The sequence below is a fragment of the Ranitomeya imitator genome, chromosome 7 (genome assembly GCF_032444005.1).
Source record: "Ranitomeya imitator isolate aRanImi1 chromosome 7, aRanImi1.pri, whole genome shotgun sequence".
NCBI lineage: Eukaryota > Metazoa > Chordata > Amphibia > Anura > Dendrobatidae > Ranitomeya > Ranitomeya imitator.
The window spans coordinates 42094711-42119230 of record NC_091288.1 but is presented as its reverse complement, the minus strand read 5'-3'; the positions used below and the strand labels follow the sequence as shown (position 1 = coordinate 42119230).

The 24520-nt window shown below is 44.4% G+C and overlaps 1 protein-coding gene across 2 annotated transcripts in view; it reads left to right on the top strand.

Annotated features, from left to right (window-relative positions):
- Positions 1 to 2142: 2142 nt before the first annotated feature.
- The window catches only part of TLK1 (tousled like kinase 1), a 289858-nt gene continuing 267480 nt past the window's right edge, over positions 2143 to 24520 (top strand). Inside the window, exons 1-2 of one of the 2 annotated variants that reach the window (XM_069733125.1) lie at positions 2143 to 2322; positions 20931 to 21016. The gene's annotated coding sequence lies outside the window, so the exon portion shown is untranslated. Of the gene's footprint in view, positions 2323 to 20930; positions 21017 to 24520 lie in introns of those variants that run through there. The other variant, XM_069733127.1, reaches the window with a different exon arrangement.

Sequence of the window (24520 nt, the reverse complement as noted above, 5' to 3'; positions counted from 1 at the left end):
AGCCACAGCCCTGGCTCCCTGTTGATGTTCGATTTATCTGAAATTCCCTCCAACAAGAATTGAAAGAGCTTTTTCTGGCTACAAAAAGCGTTTACAAGCTGTGATACTCTTAAAAGGGGGAAGCTACTAGGTACTAACCATGCAGGGTGCCCAAACTTCTGCATCGGCCCATTTTCGTTTTTGTAATTTTTAAAATGTAAAAGATGAAAATATGTTTTTTTTTTTTTTGCGTAAAATAGAAAGGAAATGTGTCAACTTCAACTTGCTTAACTGCTCACAATAATAGTAATTTTGACCAGGGGTGCACAAACTTTAACTGTACATTTTTCTAAGGGACTAAAAAAAATACAATTTTTGTTGTTAGTTTTTTTTCTTAATATGAATACCCCTTTATGGTTAATTCCAAAATAACAATAGGCTGGGGGATGGGATGCTTGGGGTTTGACCACCGGGACCACCAGATCAGGGACTGCAGGCCTCTCTCGAACTGATCAGGGGTGTGCAGGCCTGGCCTCTTCACCAAGAGAAATCTGAGACTTGTGCGGCTATGGATATCTTGGGAATAACCTTTGATTGCTCTGTTTACATCTGTATTGCATGTTTCATGAGGGGCAGAAAAGCCCAAACTTTAGGGCTTGTCCGCTAATGGAGGACCCCTGCTTAATCAATTCAGTATCTCATAGGGAATACACACGGCATTTTCGCTTCCCCCAGCGGCCCAGTTCCGGTGGTGTTGACGCTGATGTTCCCGATGGGTGTCATCACATTGTTGTGTCATATTAACGATGCTGCAAATCAGCAGCGGGTGACCAACTGCAATCTTTAATATTTTTCACACCTGTAAGTTAGGATACATTGTTTTTATTTTTTGTGGGGCACTGAATTGAGCAGGGGTCATCCAATAGTAGACAACCCTTTTAAAGAGTTTATCCCATGAAGTATTTTCAGGATCTCTTGCCTCCCGACTTCCTGCTTGCATGACTAACAGTTCGGACCAGTAGCAGCCCACTCGCCGATATTGCTTTATGAGGCACCCTTGTGTCTGAAGCGCATAGGGTCACTAAAGGCAGGCTGGAATGGGGAGCCAACTTCACTCTCCTGCAATCTCTGCAATCCTCAGTGCAGCGCTTACCGGCTCTATTGGAAAGAGCTTGTAAGCACTGCACGGTTGGCTCCTGCTGCTATAAAACAATGGTGACTAGTTTCCTAGGCAACGAGAAGCTTGAGCCTATCAGACTCCTTTACAAGTCAAAAGGTGTCCATTTGGCAACACTAATATCCTTCATGCACATAAAATATTATCTAGAAACTGAAATTGTGTTGTAAACTGCAGTATTTGGAGATATTTAGCAAAGGTGGTCCATTGGGAGATAAAAAAAACAAAACCCCAACCAATTGGATCGCTGCTTTCATGTCCCAACAAGGCTCCGAAAAATGAAAGCTGGATTCTGATTGGTTGCTACAGATCAGCTAACCAATTGGGCTTTTGGTATAATTTCCCAATAAGGGTATGTGTCCACGTTCAGGATTGCATCAGGATTTTACATCAGTATTCGTAAGCCAAAATCAGGAGTGGAACAATCAGAGGAAAAGTATAATAGAAACATATGCACCACTTCTGCATTTATCACCCACTCCTGGTTTTGGCTACAAATACTGATGTAAAATACTGACAAAATCCTGAACGTGGACACATACCCTAAGGCTCTGAAAAAATGAGAGGTGGGATCTGATTTGTTCAGTTGTCTGTAGCAACCAGTTTCCAGCTCTCATCTTCCACCTCTTTAGGAAATGAAAGCAGCAATCCAATTGGGTGCTGAAGTCCGTAGCACCCAATTGGGTTATTGATTTCATTTTCCAAAACGGCTATGAAAAATGATAGCTGGATTCTTATTGGTTGCTACGCGGACAAGTGTTCCACTTTTGCACTAGTTTTGCTAGGCACTGAGGCAGAAGTCTCTAGTGCGTCCCTGGTGAGAGAAAGCGATGAGCCCGCGCACACAGCGTGCGGGTCCACGGGTGACAGTGCAGCACTGCAGTGCACGGGAGCAGACACCTGTGCAGAAATCACTGCAGCCAGTGCGCTGCTCTCCTTCCTGCCGTCAGACACGAGGTCACATGACCGGGGAGTCAGGTCCTCCCAGAGCAGAGCGCAGGAGAAGAGCGGGGAGTAGCTACCAAATGTCCGGGACTGAGCGGGACGAGCGCCGCTCCTGAGCCTCGGACGGGCCCCCGGGGGCCACGACACGGAGCAGCGTGCAGCCGGGCATCCTGTGCCGGGGAGTGAGCCGGGGGCGGGGCCAGCACGGCGCGGCTGTACATGTGAGTAGTGGGGCAGGCGGCGGCGGCGGCAGCGGCGGGAGGAGGAGGAGGCGCCGGGAACTCCAGCTCTGCCTGACACCCATTGTGTGCGCTCACCGGGACCTGTCATCCTCCGGCATCTACAAAACTTTTCCTTTAATTTAAAGGGATTGGTCTGAGTCTAAGAATGTGCATGTCATAAAGTGTAAGGCTACGTTCACATTAGCGTTTTGCGACGCATGCATCGTTTTTTGCCGAAATTCGGACGCAAGAAAAATGCAACTTGTTGCGTTTTCTTGGTCCGACGCTTGCGGCACAAAAGACGCATGCGTCGTACAACGCAACAAACAAAAACGCATGCGTCCCCCATGTTAAATATAGGGGCGCATGACGCATGCGTCGCCCGACGCTAACCCGACGCACACTAGCATAACGCTAGTGTGAACGTAGCCCTAAGGACTGACCTGCAGCGTGTATCTGAGAGCCCACAATTCTGACCCATCACATCATGGGGGTCCTACCTGTGGGACCACTGCTGGCCTGGATGACACAAGCAATGGGCCATAGCATGCCTGTCACTGAGAGTGTGCCTGCTGGCCAGGGTACCACGGGCCACACAATCCCAGGGGGCTGCGCAATCCCAGGGGGCCGCACAGTCCCAGGGGGCCGCACAATCCCAGGGGGCCGCACAATCCCAGGGGGCCGCACAATCCCAGGGGGCCGCACAATCCCAGGGGGCCGCACAATCCCAGGGGGCCGCACAATCCCAGGGGGCCGCACAATCCCAGGGGGCCGCACAATCCCAGGGGGCCGCACAATCCCAGGGGCCCACACAATCACAGGGGGCGGCACAATCCCAGGGGCCCACACAATCGCAGGGGGCGGCGCAATCCCAGGGGGCCGCGCAATCCCAGGGGGCCCGCACAATCCCGGGGGCCGCGCTTTGCTTTTGATTTTTTTATTTTTCTCTCCTCACCTTTTACATATAACTTTTTATTTTTCAGATGATGATGTTTTATGGCTCCTGCAGTTTTTATTGGTTCTTTATTAGAGTCCATATGACTTCTGACTTCCTGATTCCTTTTTTTGTAATTATTCCAATTTTTTGGGGAGGCAAAATATATATAACTAGATGGTGGCCCTATTCTAACGCATCGGGTATTCTAGAATATGTATGTCCACGTAGTATATTGCCCAGCCACGTAGTATATTGCCCAGCCACGTAGTATATTGCCCAGCCACGTAGTATATTGCCCAGCCACGTAGTATATTGCCCAGCCACGTAGTATATTGCCCAGTCGCGTAGTATATAGCAGAGCCACGTAGTATATTGCCCAGCCACGTAGTATATTGCCCAGCCACGTAGTATATTGCCCAGTCGCGTAGTATATAGCAGAGCCACGTAGTATATTGCCCAGCCACGTAGTATATTGCCCAGCCACGTAGTATATTGCCCAGTCGCGTAGTATATAGCAGAGCCACGTAGTATATTGCCCAGTCACGTAGTATATAGCAGAGCCACGTAGTATATTGCCCAGTCACTTGGTATATTGCCCAGTCATGTAGTATATAGCAGAGCCACGTAGTATATTGCCCAGCACAGAGTCACGTAGTATAGAGACTTAAAAAAAAAATACGGGGGCGGGACCGGAAGCTGCCGCTTGCAATGGAGCGGTCCCTGGAGCGTGGTGAGGAGCGGGAAAGGCGGTGGAGGGTGAGTATAGCAGGTTTTTTTTTTTTAATTATTTCTAACATGACATATTTTTACTATTGATGCTGCATAGGCAGTATCAATAGTAAATAGTTGGGGACACACAGGGTTAATAGCAGCGGTAACGGAGTGCGTTACACCGCGGGCCGTTACTGCTGCCATTAACCCTGTGTGAGCGGTGAGTGGAGGGGATTACGGAGCGGCCGCCGGGCAGTGAGTGCAGGGGAGTAGGGGAGGGACTAATCGGACTGTGCCCGTCGCTGATTGGTCGCGGCAGCCATGACAGGCATCTGCCGAGACCAATCAGCGAACGAATAACCGTGACAGAAGGACAGACAGACAGACGGAAGTACCCCTTAGACAATTATATAGTAGATTTCTGCCTTTTTTATTTTTTTATTCATCGTATTTGAAAATTATATTTTATTAGACACTTACACTTTGATACCAAATATTTTAATTTCTTTTCGATTTTATTTACATTCTGGGAAGGGGGGTGATGCAAACTTGTATAATATTTAAAATAAAAATAATTCTTTTTCCTTTTTTTTTTTTTTTTTTTTTTACTAATTAGACTTGAACCGATGATCGCTTGTAAAATACAACAGTTCCATCAGCATCACACAATTAGGCCGGTTTCACACATCCTGATATTCCTGGTACCGGAAAAACCGGTACCAGATATATCCGTGTACATGTGTGGCACACGGGTGGCAACCGTGGACCACCCATGTGCCTCATCAGTACCACACGGACGGCCGCCGGGGAAGAAGCGCTACAGTAAGCACTGTTCCCCAGCGGCTTGTGCTGAAGCCGGCTGTCCTCATTCTCCACTGCTCTTCTGGCGAGCAGAAGACAATGATGAGCATTAAAGTCCGAATAACAGCAAGTGGGGGCTTTTGGGACTGTTACCCCCTTTATCCAACACCTGCTGTCGCTAATAAGTGACCAGTAGGCGCAGAGGATGGGGGTATTCCACATCCGCCACCTGCGATCATTCAGAAATAAAGGAATGAAAAACCCGACATGGGTTCCCCCTATTTTATTAACCAACCAGACAAAACTCACAGCTGTCCGCTTCGGCAAGGTTGGTTATCAAGAATAGAGGGGTCCCTACGCTGTTTAAAAAAATGATGTGGGGTCCCCCCCATTTTTGACAACCAGCCTTGCTAAAGCAGACAGCTGGGGGCTGCTATTCTCAGGCAGGTAAGGGGCCATTGATATAGGCCCCAGAAGCCTACAAACAGCAGCCCGCAGCTGCCCAGAAAAGGTGCATCTCTTAGATGTGCCTTTTCTGGTGCTTTGCCCTGCTCATCCCACTTTCCCTGTAGCCGTGGCAAGGGGGGTAATATTTATGGGTTGAAGTCGCCTTTCAGATGACATCAAGCCCACGGCTTAGTAATGCAGAGGTGTCAATAAGACACCTGTCCATTACTAATCCTATAGTTGTTATATGTTAAATAAAGACACGGCCAGAATAAAGTCTTTTAATGAAATTAAACACCACACAGTTTGACCATTTCATTATTTCTCCTAATCCATGCGACGCCCTCGATCTCCTGTAATAAAAATAAAATAATAAACCAGCAATATACCATACCTGTCCGTCGTTCTGTCCCACGCTGTAATCCAAGTCTGGGGACTAAATAGTTTTCAATCAGGACGGTGCCAATATGCGACCGTCCCGGCTGAAAACCACTGGTGAATGAGATGTCCACATCGGGTTTTTCATTCATTTCCGAATGATCGCAGGCGGCGGATGTGGAATACCCCCATCCTCCTCACCTACTGTCACTGGGGGGGGACCAGTCCCAAAAGCCCACATCTGCTGTCGCGCTGACTTTAATTTAACACTCATCATTGTCCTCTGCTCGCCGGCAGGGCAGGGAAGAATGATGACAGCCGCCTTCAGCACCAGCCACCGGGGAACAGCGCTTACTGTAGCGCTTCTTCCCCGGTGGCCGTCCGTGTCACACGGAGGAAATCAAAGTGTGTTTTCCTTGTGCACGTGTGCGGGATGTTTTGCCATCCGTGATGACGGCAAAAAAAAACGACATGTGCATAGACCCATTAATTTGAATGGGTCTACGTGTGTCAGTGTCTCCGGTACGTGTGAAAACTGTGACCACACGTACCGGACACACTGATGTGTGAAAGAGGCCTTATATTGTTTGTAATCATGCGTTTGAAGAGACACCTGACCCTATTTCCAACTCCTTAAATGCCACAGTCACAATTGAAAGCTGCATCTAAGGACGGTTTCACACGTCCTGATATTTCCTGTACCGGAAAAACCGGAGATATCAGTGTCTGTGTGTCACATCCGTGTGCCATCCGTGTGTGATCCGTGTGCTGTCCGTGTGGATACTACCAGAACCAAAGGTTTGTATCTTGTCTCTGCAAGATAAATTGACATGCTGCGGTCTGGAAAGACGCACAGCATGTCCGTTTACACAGGGAAGCTGGAGGCGTCCCTGCACGCATAGTGAATATGGGCTTTCATGCAATCCCCTCCACTATGCTGTAACATCTGGACGCTGCGGGTTGGACGCTGCAGATGTATGCAGCATTCAACCTGCAGCGTTTACTGACCGTGGAAACATACCCTAGGGCTATGTGCACACGTTGCGGATTAGGCTTAGGAATTTCTGGTGCGGATTCGTCACGTTTTTTGTGCGGTTCCGCAGTGTTTTTTGTGCGTTTTTGCTGCGTTTTTACCCCTGTGGTTTTCTATAGTGGAATGGGTACAAAAACGCTGCAGATTCACAAAAAAGTAGTGACATGCTACTTCTTTTAAACCGCAGCGGATTTTCCGCAAAGTGTGCACAGCATTTTTTTTCTCATTGATTTACATTGTACTGTAAATGAATTGCGGATCTGCAGCGTTTCTGCACTGCAAAAAACGCTGCGGATCCGCAGAGAATCCGCAACGTGTGCACGTACCCTAAGAGGTAAAAAATACTGCTGTCTGAACTGAGGCCATGGTCAGTATTTAGTCAGTATTTGACATCAGTATTTGTAAGCCAAAACCAGGAGTGGGTGATAAATACAGAAGTGGTGCATATGTTTCTATTATACTTTTCCTCTGATTGTTCCACTCCTGATTTTGGCTTACAAATACTGATGTAAAATACTGAATGTGTGAACGTGGCCAATAGTTAGACTTGGGTTCCAGCAGCCAAATACCCTCCCTGTATAGAGTAGGCCCACTCCATACATTCAGTGCACACATCCACTGTAAATGTACAGCAGATGTCACCAACGTAGACCTGGGTTTGGCAGGTACTGGCACTAGCCCCGCCTGCTAGATATTTGCAGTTTGAACGTTGCATGCTATATTTGCTATCATAGATCACACGTGATGTGTCCGCATTGTTTTTTTACGTCACATCGTAGCTCCCCCAAAGCTTGTTTTCACCTTCCTGACCAGGCCAATTTTTTCAATTCTGACTAATGTTACTTTGAGGTTATAACTCTGGAACGCTTCAACAGATCTCACAGATTCCAAGATTGTTTTTTCGTGACATATTGTACTTCATCATAGTGGTAAAATTTGATCGATATGAATTGCATTTATTTGTGAAAATATTGGAAATTTGGTGAAGATTTAGAAAATTTTGCAATTTTCAAAGTTTTAATTTTCATGCTCTTAAATGAGTCATGTCACACAAAATAGTTAATACATAAAAATTCCCACATGCCCAATTTACGGTACATCAGCACAATTTTTGAAACCCTAATTTTTTTTGTTAGGAAGTTAGAAGGTTTAACAGTTGACCAGCAATTTCTAATTTTTACAACAAAATTTGAAAAACTGTTTTTTTTTTTTAGGGACCACATTACGTACATTTGGAAGTTACTTTGAGGGGCCTATATGACAGACAATACACAAAAAGTGACACCATTGTAAAAACTGTACCTCAAGGTGCTCAAAACCATATTCAAGAAGTTTATTAACTCTTTAGGTTCATTCATGGAATGTGGAAGGAAAAAATGAAGAGTTTACTTTTTTAAGCAAATATTTTATTTTAGCTCCATTTTTTTTTCACAATGGTAACATGAGAAAATGCACCTTACAATTTGTTGTGCAATTTCTTCTGAGCATGCCGATACTAAATATATTAAGAAAAACTACTGTGTAGGCGCATGGCAGGGCTCGGAAGGGATGGAGCGCCATTTGACTTTTTGAATGCAAAGCTTGCTGGAATCATTAGTGGACGCCATGTCGCACAGAGAGAGCCCCTGATGTACTTACACAGTGGAAACCCCCCACAAATTACCCCATTTTGGAAACTAGATCCCTCAGGGAACTTACCTTATTGTGTGGTGATCACCTTGAACCCCCATGTGCGTCAAAGAAGTTTATAACCTTGAGCCGTGAAAATAAAAAAAAATTGCCTACAAAAATGTTTTTTTAGCCCCATTTTTTTTTTATTTTCACAAGGGTAACAGGAGAAAGTGCACCATACAATTTGTTGTGCAATTTTTCATGAATACGCAGATATCCCATATTTGGGGGGAAAACTACTGTTTGGTCTCACAACTGGGCTCCAAAAGGAGTGACGTTTTGTAATGAGGATTTTTGATGGAATGTTCTGCAAGTATCATGTCGTGTTTGGAGAACTCCTGATGTGCCCAAAACAGTGAGAATCCACGACAAGTAACCCCGTTTCTGAAAATAGACCACTCAAGGAATTTATCTAGATGTGTGGTGAGCACCTTGAATCCACAGGTGCTTCACAGAATTTTACAACGTTCATCTGTGAAATGAAAAATATTTTTCCCACAAAAATGTTTTTAGCCCCAATTTTTTTTTTTTAATTTTAACAAGAATAGCAGGAGAAGATAGACCCGAAAATTTGTTGTGCAATAACCGATATGTGTGTTGAAAACTACTTTAGAGGCAAAATACAAAGCTCAGACGGTACGAAGTGTAATATTGCAGTTCAGATTTTGCTGGACCGGTTTGAAGATGCCATGTCACATTGGTAGAGCCCCTGAGGTGCCAGACCAGCAGAACCCCCCCCTATAAGTGACCTCATTTTACAAACTACTCTCAATGAATTGATTTACGGGTGCAGTGATTATATTGACACCACAGGTGTGTCACAGAATTTCATGCTATTGGGCACTGAAGAAAATAATTACAGTTTTACCACACATTTTGTTTTAGCCCCAGATTTTACATTTTCACAATGGGAAGTGCTTAAAAATGCCACCAAAATTTGTCCTGCAATTTCTGCTGAATGTAGAAATACCTCACATGTGGCTGTACAGTGCTGCTTATCTGTACAGTGAGACTCAGGAGGGACAGCGCACTATCTACCTTCTGGAGCGCAGATTTTTTCTAGAATAGTTTGCGGACTCCAAATACAGAAGCCCCTAAAAGCTAGAAGAGCAGAATCCCCCCTCTAGTGACCCCATTTTGGAAATTATACTCCTTTGGGAATTTATCTACAGGTATAGTGATGATTTTGAGTCCATGAGTGCTTTCCACAAACAAGCAGTAGTGGATGTTGTCGAGTGCAAATTGTAAACTGCCATTGTAGTACCCAGGACATTGTAGTGACCAGTAGGTTATGCCCAGCTCATGGTTCTGGGGACATGCACCCATAAATTAGGCCGGTTCTCAGCGCTACAGAAATGCCAAACATGTGGACACTAAATGTGGTTTTGGCCAGGTTCACATTACGTTACTGGCGTCCGTTAGATGGACTACGTTACACCGCGGTGTAACGCAGTCCGTTAACGCCGCCATTGAGTCCAATGTCGGATGCATCGCTAGCGTACGCCCACAATGGGCGTGTGCTAGCGATGTGCCGTCATTAAGTGACGGACCCTGGGACGCGGGCTGCCGCGATTCCCGGTCCGTCACTGCTAGCGCAGATAGAGCATCTGCTAGCTCTATCTGCGCTAGCGCGATGGCACATCGGCACTTGCGTTAACAGCAGCCCGTTAATGCATGTGTTGAACGGGCTGTTGTTAACGGAATGTGAACCTGGTCTTAGGCACACTGTGGCACTGAGAAAGGAGGGGGCATTTGGATATGGGAGCAGAGAATTTGCTGAATTTCTTTTGGGGGGGCGAGGAGCTATAGCGCTTTTCCAGAGCCTTTGTACTACAAGTAACATGGAAGCCCCCTATATTTCCATTAACAGATGACCTACCTAAGTGGTAACTTGCTTTTGTTGGGAGCATTTTACTTAACATTTTGGATCACAGTTATCCGGCTCTCTATACTGAGCACTTGTATCGGGGTTTCCATCTATATCTCTGAATGACGTTATTCAGATGAAATCCACAAAGAATCCATTTACTATAATGAAGCAGCAGAGTTACTCTGGACTCTGTCTGACCTATGTTCAGTGGTGTCCTTCTCTTCAGAAGTGCATAAAACTGGCAGACCACATTTTTATGCACGCATAAAGAGACGGACACCGCCGGATCACAGGTTCTACAGCATTCACAGTGCCTCCATCTGCCTCATTATAGGGAATCTTCTGCCTGGGGTTCAGTCGGAATCACATATTTCCAGTCAACACCTGACAGCACCATTGGAGGACGTCCTTCTTACCCTCAGTGGGACAGGAACCACAAGCGGTTAAAAGGACCCTCCCCACTCCACCCACCAGTGTTTTTCCTGTCCCACTGCGGATAGGAACGGCAAGCGTATCCTCCGACAGTGCTGGCAGATGGTGTGGATCGGGGGGCCCAGCCTTTCCCTTCCCCGCCGCAAGATATCTGCAGCTGATACCTGCGATGGGGGGTCCCTCAGCCTCCCCAGTGTAGCGCTGCTCCTGGGTCCAAGGTCCGTTCCTCCATGCTGGGGGGCTCTCGGTCCGGGCGCTGTCTGCCGGGAGGTGTGGGCGACGGCCGCTTCCAGCAGGAGGTCGGCTCCAGCGTGCGGCCACAGCTTCTCCAGGCGACCGCTTCCGGGTTCAGCGGCCGCGTCACTTCCGGTCGCGACGGCCGTGTCACTTCCGGTCGCGGCCAGCGTGGATGATGGCGCCGGCAGCAGCGCCGGCCTAGGTGAGAGGCACAGCGCGGTCAACGCAACGGCGGTAAGGAGGGCAGGATCAACCAGGTAAAATCTATATAAACTCACTAAGGGGGTCTGTATACTGCCGACCATCCTGATAAAGGAGCACTTATCTTTGCTATGGAGGAGACTACCAGACCTGAGGGGACTGACCAGCTTCAGGGGCACGTGAGTGGGCTGTGTAAAGCCATACCACAAAGCTCACCCCTCCCCCTGCTTCCCTAAATATGTACCCCACACATATCTCTATTTATCCTAGGCTGAGCCTCCCATCCCCACAGCCGAGAGGAAAAAATCTGGGAAAAATAAATGCCCGATATGTGCTACTAAGTTTCCGGAAAATTGGCGGAAACCATTGTGCAAATCGTGCACATCCAAGATTGTGGGTGATGAGCAGATGGCGCTACTATCCAGTATGAGGACCATGATTCGACAGGAGGTTCAGGCTTCTATCTCAAGCTTGAATCTTCCCCAGGCAACTCAGTCAGAACCGCAGACTTCACGGAAGAGGCCAAGGGAGTCTAGCCCCTCTTCCGAGGGAGAGGTCTCGGAAGATTCTGACCAGGAAGAAAGAGACGGATCTGTGGGCAGAGGGAAGAGATACCTCTTCTCTGCAGCAGACACAGATGAGCTTCTTTATGCTGTACGTAACACCATGCAGCTACAGGACACACCAGAGGAAACCTCGATCCAGGACGAGATGTTTGGCGGATTACATGCCCAAGTGACAAAAGTTTTTCCCGTCAACAACCACATCCGTTCCATGATCCTGGAAGAGTGGCAGGAAGCGGAGAAGAAACTGGTGGTACCCAGGGATTTTAGACTTCGTTTGCCCTACAATCCAGAGTACATTAAAGTGTGGGATGAAGTCCCCAAGATTGATGTTCTACTTGCAAAGGTGGCGAAGAAGACCTCAATCCCTTTTGAGGACTCCTCCGCATTAAAAGATCCTATGGATCGTAAAGCGGACGGTTTGCTAAGGAGAACTTGGGAGTCTTCCGCAGCAATAATACGGGCCAATATAGCGGCAACATCCGTAGCCCGGTCGATGCATTTATGGATTGACGATTTGGAGGATCATCTTAAAGCCAAGACTTCTAGAGATGTTATCCTTAAATCCCTGCCGTTGCTCAAACTCGCAACAGGCTTCATGGCAGACGCTTCTGCCGAATCTGTACGGTTCGCGGCCAGAAGCGAATCTTTGTCTAACGCGGCCAGAAGAGCCATATAGCTTAAAACCTGGTAAGGGGATCTCCAATCAAAGAATAAATTTTGTGGAATCCCATTCTCAGGGAATAAAGTATTTGGGCCTATTCTAGATGAAATTTTAGAAAAAGCCTCAGATAAAAAGAAGGGATTCCCTGAGGAAAATACAAAGAAGTACCAGCCCTTTCGTAGGTCCCGACCTAGTCAGAGGACAGACTACAGGGGGAAAGGGAAGTCTGGGAGGTGGTCTTATCCCAAGGGTGGAAAGGGTAGAGACTCCATCTTCCCATCTGCAGGTACACCAAGGCCTAACAAATGACATCAAGGTGGGAGGTCGGTTGCAGAAATTTCTAGGGGGTTGGCAGAAGGTATCCCAGAATCCTTGGATTCTACAAGTGATTGCGCAGGGATACAAATTAGAGTTCTCCAGCAGTCCCCCAGAAAGATTTGTAGTAACCCGACCCTGCCCGCTCTCGGACTCCTCCATGTGGACAAACATCCTGGAGTTGTTAAAATTAGAGCCGATAGTTCCAGTTCCCATCTTAGAAAGAGGCAAGGGTCATTATTCCCATTTGTTTTCAATAAAGAAACCATCCGGGGACTCCCGGACGATCATAAATTTAAAACCACTAAACAAATGGGTCCTCTACAAAAGATTCAGGATGGAATCTATAAGATCCACGACGCCTCTTATAGACAAGGACATGGTGATGTGCACCCTAGACCTAAGCAATGCATACTATCATGTCCCGATTCACATCTCCTACCAGAAATTCCTGAGATTCGCCATAATAAACGGGGATAGTACGTCACTTCCAGTTCAGATGTCTCCCCTTTGGGCTTGCTTCGGCGCCCAGGATTTTTACCAAACTGATGTCAGAAGTTGTGGCCTATCTAAGAAACCAGAATGTGACCATAGTACCATATCTGGACGACTTCCTGATAATGGCGAAATCGGAAAAACTCCTCAAAATAGACTGCAACTTCACTCTGTCCATCCTACAGGAACTGGGGTGGATTGTGAACTGGGAAAAGTCCTGCCTGGTCCCAAATTCCAGAATAAAATTTTTGGGAGTGATGTTAGATTCCAATCTAAGAACATCTTTTTTTACCAGAAGACAGACAAGAGGCCTTGATCAGGCACATTCATCAGTTCAGAAGAAGTACCCCCTCCATAAGAGAGGCAATGAGGATACTCGGCTTCATGACCGCATGCATACCCTGTGTGAAATGGAGCCAATTCCACTCACGGGAGTTACAAAAAGAAGTCCTAGGATCCTGAAACAGGAGACAGAGTTCCCTAGACAGGAAGATGGTTGTATCTCCGTCTGTAAAGAGATCCCTAACCTGGTGGACCACACCGGGAAACCTGAGAGAGGGAGTTCCATGGATACTCGATCCCTGTGTTACGGTTACCACAGACGCCAGTCAATACGGATGGGGAGGTCATATAGGAAGAACATATTACCAGGGAGAATGGACTCCTCAGATTGCCGCAAGATCGTCAAATTTCAGGGAACTATATGCGATCTGGAAAGTGTTGTACCAGGCCCAGCCACTGGTCCGGGACAGACACGTGAGAATACTGTCCGACAATGTCACAGCAGTGGCATTTCTGAGACATCAAGGAGGTCCGAGGCATCCACCACTGCAACACTTAGCAGACCAAATTTTCAGGTGGGCAGAAAGATCTGTCAAATCCAAAGTATCAAAACGAAAGAGCTCTTTCATGGACCAATAAAGATTTCGTTTTGATACTACAACACCCGTTTGGAGCGCTGTTCATCTCTTCTCTTTGGATTACACGTATATCCAGGTTGGTTCCCTGGACCAAGGAACGAGCGCCCTTCTGTGTGAGTGCTGTCAGCCCCATTTTTCTTTACTACAAGATCTGTCAAATCCATCTCGGCAGTTCACCTGGAGGGCGCCAAGAATCAGGTAGCAGATTTCTTAAGCCGAAAGTCCGTACATCCCGGAGAATGGGAACTAAACCCGGAAGTATTCAGCAGTCTGTGCCAGAAGTGGGGAACACCTCAGGTGGACCTCTTTGCCACCAGGTCAAACACAAAAACCAGAGCATTTTTTTCGCTCAATCCTTTAGACGGAGCCATGGCAGTAGACGCCTTGTCTCAGTATTGGGGAGAAGGTCTCCTGTACGCATTTCCGCCTCTTCCTCTGATACCGAAGACCCTCAGGAAGATACGAGACGAAGGAGCAACCGTAATCCTGGTGATTCCCTTTTGGCCGAAAAGAAGCTGGTTTTCTCTGCTATCCAAAATGTCAACAGAGAGACCAGTCTTACTACCGAACAGGCAGGACCTTCTTCTACAAGGGCCGGTGTTCCACAAGAATCCAGACTCTCTTCACCTATCTGCTTGGATCCTGAACGGCAAACCTTAAGATCCAGAGGCCTGTCTGAAGATGTCATTACCACACTCCAGGCAAGCAGAAAGCCGGTGACTTCAGCGATTTACAACAAAATCTGGAAACGGTATTGTTCCTTTTTGGGAGGGGGTCCTGTGGATGTTTCGAAACCAGATATTCCCAGAATCCTCGATTTCTTGCAACTCGGATTTGACAAGGGCCTTCGGCCTAGTACTCTAAAAGTACAGATTGCAGCACTTAGTGTTTTCTTTGATACATCACTAGCCTCCCATCCCTGGATAGCAAGATTTTCCAGGGCCACGCAGAGAATGAGGCCACTTGTGAGGAAATCAACTCCTCCTTGGGACCTAAACCTGGTCCTTAACACTTTGTGTAAAACACCGTACTTACTGTCAGAAGATATGGACATAGCCAATCTCTCCTTTAAGACTGCCTTTCTGATTGCCATCACATCAGCTAAAAGGCTGGGGGAGATGCAGGCTCTTTCTATCCAGAACCCATATCTTCAAATCTTTGAGGACAGAATAGTCTTTAAACTTAACCCAGCTTTCCTCCCCAAAGTAGTATCTTCTTCCAATATAAATCAGGAGATAATCCTTCCTTCTTTCTGCCAACACCCTAGGAACGCAAAAGAGGGGGTCTACCATAACCTTGGCGTTAGGAGACTGTTCTGAAATACCTGGGGGCGACAGAAAGCTGGAGACGGGACACTAACTTATTTATACAATACGGTGGTCCAAATAGGGGTTGTAAAGCCGCAAAATCAACCATTGCTAGGTGGATTAAAAACATGATTGGCCTAGCATATGCAGACCAAGGGAAAGATCCCCCGGATACTCCTAGAGCCCACTCAACACGAGCTATTTCTACATCATGGGCAGAGAAGGGGGGAGCCTCAGCTGAGCAAATCTGTAGGGCGGCGACTTGGACTAGTCTTTCTACCTTTGCTAGACACTATAAATTAGATGTCGTATCAGACCAATTAGCTTTTGGTAGAAAAGTGTTACATGCAGTAGTCCCACCCTAGTTAAAAATCCTTTGGTATTCCTCCAATGGTACTGTCAGGTGGTAGACTGGAAAACGGTAATTAGTTCTTACCGGTAATTTTATTTCCAGGAATCCACCTGACAGCACTATTAGTTCCCTCCCACTGCAAGTTTATACTGTTGACTAATGTGATGTAACATTGGTGTATAATTGTAAATAAACTCTTTTTTGCATCCATCCAGATGTGGTACTTAGAAAATCACTGGTGGGTGGAGTGGGGAGGGTCCTTTTAACTGCTTGTGGTTCCTGTCCCACTGAGGGTAAGAAGGACGTCCTCCAATGGTGCTGTCAGGTGGATTCCTGGAAATAAAATTACCGGTAAGAACTAATTACCGTTTTCAGAGATTTACACGGAAACCCCTGTGTAAGCGCTCAGCACAGAGTGCAGGATAAGTGTGAGGCAGGGCAGAATGAACAAATCAACAACAGGTGAAGCATTGGTTTTATTTATTTTTTTACCCCTTTCCTCATGCGGTACAAGTGATTACATGACATTGTTCTTCGGGTTGGTGCGATTTAAAGCGATACCAGATTTATATGGGGTTTTTATGTTTGGCTGCTGTAACACACTAAAAGACGCTTTTTATTGCAAATATTAGTTTTTCAATTGCCATATTTAGACAGCTATAATTTTTCCATATTTTGGCCGACAGAATTACCTGAGCGCTTGTTTTTTTGCGGGACAAGTTGATGTTTTTATTGCTACCATTTTCAGACAAATTACATTTTTTGATGGCTTTCTATTCTGATTTTTGCGAGGCAGAATGAGCAAAAACCAGCAATTCAGGAATTTTTTTTTTTTTTAATGCCGTTCCACGTGTGGTACAATTGATAAGGCAGCTTCATTCTTCTGGTCAGTATGATTACAGCAATACCATATTTACATTTTTTTATGTTTTGGCGCTTTTACACAATAAAAAGATCCCTCCCTTTGCTAATCCCCTTGATATCACTGTCACTATTGACCGCGGCATCAGAGGGACTTAACGCACACGATCAGTGCTAGCATCAATTGTGGGTGTTTCTGCAGGGTGTCAGCTCTCATATAGAGCTGACCCTTGCATTTGATTGCGGCGGCGTATATACAGGGTGGAGCACGGTAATTTGCTGATTTGGGAATGAAATAAAAAAATTATGATCATTAGAAAAATTTATTTTATATTTTAATTATACTGAACAATAATGGAATTTTTAAATTACATGGTTTTAAATAGTGTATCTGGCAAATGTCGACCTTCGCTATCCACACACTGCTGCATACATTTTCTGAAGTTTTCATGAACTCTAACAAGCATGTCCACTGGTATTCTGCCAATTTCAGCTTCAATATTGTTCCTTAGGTCTTCCAAGGTGTTGGGACGGTTGATATACACCTTAGACTTCAGGTAACCCCAAAGGAAAAAATCGCATGGGGCTAAATCTGGTGAGCGTGCTGGCCAGTTCACATCTCCCCTCAAAGAGATAAGCCGTCCAGGAAACATTTGCCTCAAACAATTCATGGTAACCCTCGCTGTGTGTGCAGTGGCACCATCCTGTTGGAACCATGTATCCTCTAGTTCCATTGCCTCAAGAGCCGGATGAAAATAATCCTGTATCATAGACAAGTACCGTTCGGAGTTCACAGTTATGGCACGACCATTATCCTGAAAAAAATAAGGACCAATGATGCCTACTCGTGATATGGCGCACCACACAGTGACGCGGTCCGAATGCAGAGGTCTCTCGTGAACTTCTCTGGGGTTTGTTTCACTCCAGTAACGCATATTTTGTTTGTTTACACACCCACTGAGGTGAAAATGTGCCTCATCAGAAAAAAACACAATTGTGTCACGGGGTATCGTTGCTAACATGTCTTCACAAGAGGTCCGCCGTGTCAAATAGTCCCATGCTGACACATGTTGGACCACGCACATTTTATACGGGTGAAAATTCAGTTCATCATGAAGAATACAAATCTCCCATCAGCCACTGTAAGCCACACCCACTCTCCCCTCTCTTCGACCGACAGTGCCGCCACAGCATGCAGTGCAAAAAAGCAAATTACCGCGCTCCATGTCGTGAAGAGGTTATAGAGGACCTGTTACAAATTCAAAAGTGGCCAGTTTTTACTCTTATTTTAATCCTGCTGCTCCTGAGTACATACTTTTTAAAAAAAATTAAATCCGACATGAGACCAAGATGACACATAACAATTGATCAAAGGTACCTGACCATTGCGAGGCTTCAAGCAAGATGTTCTCAGACGGAAGCGGACATTGAGTTTGGAATGTAAGAGAGAAACTGGAAGAGTCACAGAAAGGCACATGAGTGGTCCTTTGGACATATCCTACACTGATGAATGCTTCATTGTGAACAATGTCCTTACTCCTGGACTCTCTACCCCAACATATCAGACTGTCGCTTACCGAGGAAACCTTCAAAAGGAAACTGACAACAAACTCTTTTGAAAAGCCTACATCCTGCAGTAACTCTCTCTCCACTATACCGCTGCAGGACCAACTCTGCCCTCACCTACTGTATCCTCACTCAACCCTTGTACATTGTGTGGTCCTATCTCCTCCGGTACCAGCCGGTGACTTGTTTTGTTAAAGATTATTGTAGTAGTTTTTGTTACATAAAATACACTTTTAAAGCTCCATGGAATAAATGGCACAATAATAATAATAATAATAATGAATGCCACACAACTCCAGGCACATTTAAGGGAGATGAAAGGCACCCAAATGTCACGTCAGACCATTCGAAACCATATATATCCGTGTGGTCTGGGTGCTAGACTACGTACCGAGGGTACCTGACCACAACACCGGGCACAGGCGTCATAGTCTTGCATGGGCCAGGGAGCATCTACGCTGGACTAGAGACCAGTGGGTACTGCTAGCTGATAAGTTTTTTCATGTTGAGCAAAAATGATGGCCGCAACTATGTTGGAAACGTCAAGGAGAGTCATTGTTGTCACCAGACTAGCCTTTGGTTGTCGTGGTGTTACAGTGTGGGCAGGTGTGTCTAGTCAATACAGAACTGCCCTACACTTTATGAATGGTCCAGTGACAAGCCCCTACTATTTTTAATAACTTTATCTAGTCATTGTGCCTTTGCACGAACAACACAGGCCTACCTAATTCCATCTTCATGGACAACAATGCTCCTGCTCATTGAGGTCACATCATTAGGGAACGGCTGCTGGAGACTGAGGTACCTCAAATGGAGTGGCCTGCACTTTCTCCCAACCTGAATCCCATAGAAACTTATGGGATCCACTGAGCCGCCGTATAGAGGCTCGTAACTCTCTACCCCAGAACCTCAATGACCTGAGTGATGCCCTTCAAGAAAAGTGGGATGCCTTGCCTCCGCAGACAATAACTTCTCTTTTGAGCAGCAGGAGATGTCCTTGTCAAGCTGTAATTGATGCTCAAGGCCACATGACAAGTTATTGAGACATTTACATTTTTTGTGGGCTATACCCACCACCATTGTTGGCTTTTATTTCAATAAATTGTTTGAGATGAGGAAATCAGCATTGCATGCTTCTACTTAAATGTCCTACTTTCATGATAAAATATCACTGTAATGTGAACTTACGTTTTCCATAAATTTCTCCCGAAAGCCAAATATCTTTAAGTTTGTCAGTAGTGTATTGTAGGAGTCGGTCCATATTCCGACTCCACAGCACTGGTTATTCTAAAAGGTGACATTCCTAATCATCTTCAGCTTTTTATGAGAAGCCTGAAGGTTTTCTTGCAGAATTGGCTAATTCTTGGAACTGTTCATAATTCTTTCCTCCTTGACTAAAGCCCCAGTTCCAGTTGCCGAAAAACAGACCTGAAGCATAATGCTGCCTCTACTTTGCTTAACTAAGGGTATGGTGTTCTTTTGGTGATGTGCAGTGTTGGGATGCCCAATTGTAGGTAACGTTATTGTTTAGTTTAGTATGACAACAAAAAAAACAACAAATATGCAGGGCTGTGGAGTCGGTAAGCCAAACCTCCGTCTCCTCAATTTCCTTGACTCTGACTCCAACTCCATCTCCACCAAAATGGGCTCAGACTCTGACGCCACGTCTCCAACTCCACAGCCCTGCAAATATGTAATTATATCAAGAATAAAAATTGCTAGAAATAAAAGACATAAGCAAAAAAATAAGCTGGATGTATTTGTTTCAGAATTGTCCCTAGAATCCTTCCTCTGTGGCAATACTGTAGCTAAAACTGACATTATTTGATCACCCAATATCTTTAAAAAAATGCAGTAAAAATGTTATATGTATCCAAGAAGGGTAACATTAGTAACTATAGCTCGCCAATAAAACAGTTCCATGAGTGGACAAGTAAAAAAATTAGGGGTTTCAAAAAAGAGAGAAACCAACCTAAAATATATTTTTTCAAAGTTCCTCATTTAAAATAAATAAATATGGTAAATTACATTCGGTTAGCTCTGGTCATCACACAAAAAATTAACAGAATGGTAGTTGATGACCTCTGAGATGGGAATAAGGCCTCATTTAGATGTCTTTCTCATGTTCGAGAAAATTGGACCAATTATCTATATCGGTCTTTGCTCCGAGTTTTTGTCTGAATGTCATAAGTTTTTCTTGCAAGTGGGGGAAAAAAAAAAGTTTCTCCACCTTCTCCTATGTGACACTCTGTGAAAGTCGTACTACACCATTTTTTCTACAAGTGTTTTGTCTCTTAGATAGTTGATGATTTTTTTCATTTGATATGCATTGTAAGGATAAAATAAATAGCTTAGTGTGGATCTTTCTTTTAGAGGCAATTAAAATGACTAATTCTGAGCTGTCATGTTATAGTCATGGTGTCCATCATATAAAAATACTAAAGTTAAAGGGATTATACCCACTATGGAAGTTATTTTATATAGACAGGATAGGGGATAACTTTCCTGACGATGGGACCCCCACTGTTACCAAAAACCGAGGCTTTGTAGAGTGCCATGTGAACCGGGCGTTGGTCAATCATGTGCACTGATGCTCCATTCATTTTTAATGGGACCACTGACGGCTGGTGTTCAGCATCCCCATAAGTATAAATGGAGCGGAGGTGTGTATGATTGACTACCGCTCTTTAAAGCCCCGGTCCTTAGTCAGTGGAGGGTAAAGTGGTTGGACCCCCAACGATCGGGAGGTTATAAGGTATAACTTACAAACTTGATACTACTGAAACAACTTGTCTCATTGGAAAATGAATGGAAACATTTGACCTTTTTTTTTTTATTTTTTCCCAGTCCCAGGTTAGCCTTGTGACGTGTTTGGCAGTGTTACCGAGCGCCACATTGAACATCGTGTTCCTGGATTTTCAGTAGATGAATAGGTATGTATATAATTGTTTCTATCTGTTTATCATTTGTGTTATGAGACAATTGATCTCCTGCAAAAATTGACAACACTTTTGGAATTGGTATAACTACCCATAATTCTGTGAGTAAATTCGGGAAATAATCTCAGTGTATCTGTTGAAAGCATCCATAGCATATAATGCACAAGACACATGAAGAAAAAATTGTCCTTTTGACTTCTGCATCTCAATTGGGCTTATTGGTGTCAGCGTAAATTATTTTCAGCTGTATTGCAAAGTGTAGATTTTAACGAAATGTCTGCAGGCTGTTCACACTAAATGTAGCATATAAAGGTAAGGGGCCTTTAAGGTCTTTCACTTCAAAGTCCGGGCTTATGTTTTTATTGGAAACAGACATACATGGTGGATCCATTTAAAATGGATCCAAAAAATCCCGATCCCGTTGACTTAAAATGGGGTTTTTTAAGGCTCTGGTAGTAATGACACTTACGTGACCAGAATTTTCCTTGGTTTTAGATTCTTGCCGTTTATAATCAACCTGCACTGACGTCGTCCTGTTGAGCTTGTATTGGACTTGTAATTTTATGCAACAGCCAACCTGAAATGACAAATTTTTAGTATTGGTATTACAGGGCAAAAACTGAGCCGATGGTGGTCGAGAATAACATAGACTCTCTATAGGCGCTGTAGATAAGATGGAGTCACAAATTACAGCCCTGACCTAGTGGAGGCAAACCATCCATACAGAAGGAAGAATAGAAAAGTATCACCTAACTTTAACCCCTTCACCCCAGTTGATTTTCTTTTTTTTTTTTTTCCTCCTTTTCTTCCAAGAGTCATAAGTGTTTTTTTTCTTTTTTTTTAGTTTTTCTTTTTTATAAATTTTCCAGTTATATAGACGTTTGAGGGCTTGTTTTCTGCAGGACGCAATGTACTTTAGAATGACATAGAAAAAGGCGGCGGAAAATCCAGCAACCGCATGAAACAGAATGTAAAAAATCACATTTATTATAGATATTAAAAATGAGAAAAAAGGTCAAGAGTAAAAGCTTGTACAGCTTGAAACACCTCGACGTTAAGTGCTAATATTTACTTTTAACTCTCCTTTTTTCTTGTTTTTAATATGTAAAATAAATGTGATTTATTTTTTTTTTGTAGATTTTTTTTTTTTTTTTTTTTTTTTGCAGTTGCTAGATTTTCCTCTTCCTTTTTCCATGGCTCCATTTGCCAGGAGACTAGCCTGAAGCCTCTGTGCATGACACCCTTGTTCTAGGCCTTTTTTTTTTTCAATTTGATGAGCTGATGGTAACTTCGTTTTTTCACTTTTGAATGACACCATTCATTCTGCCACATAGTCTACTAGAAAATGGGGAAAAAATTCTAAGTGCGGAGAAATTGCCAAAAATAAAAATGTAATTCCACAATGTTTTTTTATGGAACATCTTTCTTTCTTTCTCTTTCTTTCTTCCTTCCTTCCTTCCTTCCTTCCTTCCTTCCTTCCTTCCTTCCTTCCTTCCTTCCTTCCTTCCTTCCTTCCTTCCTTCCTTCCTTCCTTCCTTCCTTCCTTCCTTCCTTCCTTCCTTCCTTCCTTCCTTCCTTCCTTCCTTCCTTCCTTCCTTCCTTCCTTCCTTTCCTTCCTTCCTTCCTTCCTTCCTTCCTTCCTTCCTTTCTTTCTTCTTTTTATTAAGAATAATAATAACAAAGGAACAGAATGCGAAAAGTATTCATAATCATAAAGAGCAAATGGAATCAACTATTTTTGTAATTAAGTACATATAAACTATTCCTCTTCAGGAGGAGCATTACATAGAACAATATATTAAAATAACAGGAGGAAAAAAAAGAAAAAGAAAAAAAAAGATGATTAAGACTGAGATATCATAACAGGTTAATCCAGTTATGAGAAGGTAGGGGACAGAGAAGAAATGGTGGTATGGAGGAGGGGGCAACAGGAGGGGTAACAAGATGGGGGTGGTGGGCGATCCGATGGAGAATGTACTAGAGGGGAGTAAAGGTAGTATGGTTATTATTATTAGTTGGCTCAGCTATCTGTGATTTCAAGAATAAAATTGGGACTGGATCTAAATTGAATCCAGGGTTCCCATGTATTACGGAAAGAGTTTAGTGACTCCTGTGTATTGGCTACTAGTTCTGCAGTGTGATATAGTAAGTCGATTTTCACAAGAACTTGTGAGTTTGTGAGTAGGAGTTTGAGTTGATTTCCCCAGGGTAGGAATTAGAAACTTGTCAGCAGCTATGATATTATTAGCCATTTGGAGGCTGAGATTCTCTGGCCATAAAGGTAGATTAAGTAAAACGGATTGGGGCTTCAGCACTGGAACCCGATCCAATACTTCTGTGATTATTTCATCTACCAATTGACAAAAGAGCATAATCACCGGGCAGGTGCTCTCCATAAGTGAACAGTTGAGACAGCTTTATTTAGCATAGGTAAAATGTTGAGATCGAGAAGTTGCTGATCTTCCAATGTTAATGCCCAGGTTCTTTATAAACTTGGGTGGCCAATTGAAGGGGTAAAGTTGTTTTAGTTTATCTACTGTGGATTTAGGGATATTTAGGCTAATCGCTTCAGATTTAGTTGGGTTCACTTTAAAGTTAGAAATTCTTCCATATAAATCTAGTAAACGGACAAAGGTAGGGATCCCCTTATGAGGTTCCGACAAAAATACTAGAAGGTCGTCAGCGAATGCTGCTTATTTGTGGTCGAAGCCACCTATTTGAACTCCTTTAATTTCCACTCCCTGTTGAATGCCCTAGATAAGAGGTTCCATGGCAAGCATGTATAAAAGCGGGGAGAGGGGGCACCCCTGCCATGAGCCGTTCTGAATTTGAAAGGGGTCTGATAATAAATTATTAATTTTTAACCAAGCTGAAGGGGAAGAATACATTTGGAATATTCCATCAACTAATTGTTGACTGTATAGGGAATATGAGGATAGTTTCATAAAGCTATGTCCAGTCCACCCTGTCGAAGGCCTTTTCAGCATCTGTCCCTATTAAAACAAGTGGCGTTTTATTGATTTTCGCGTACTGAATCAAATGTAAGATCCTACTCATATTGTCTTCCCCTTCTCTGCCAGACACGAAGCCTGTCTGGTTAAAGGAGATGAGATCTGGTAATAGCACACCAAGCCGTTTGGCTTGGTTTGACTGGCATAAATTTTTAAATTGACATTTAGCAGGGAGATAGGTCTATAACTTCCGCAACATTCAGGGTCCTTTCCTTTTTTGTGAAGAAGGGAAATGTGAGCTTCTAGAGACTGCGGGGGAAATGATTTACCACCTAAGACCGCATTACACATATTTAATAGATGAGGACCTATCTCTCCTGAAAAATTCTTACAGTATGCCTTCGAAAACTCATCAGGGCCAGGAGATTTTCATTTTGAGCTCCCCGACAGGATAGACTGGAGTTCAAGCAAGCCAAAGGGCCTGAGTAAACTCTCCTGTTGGGAGTCCGATCACTTGGGAAGATGTAGGGAGGATAAAAAAGACTGA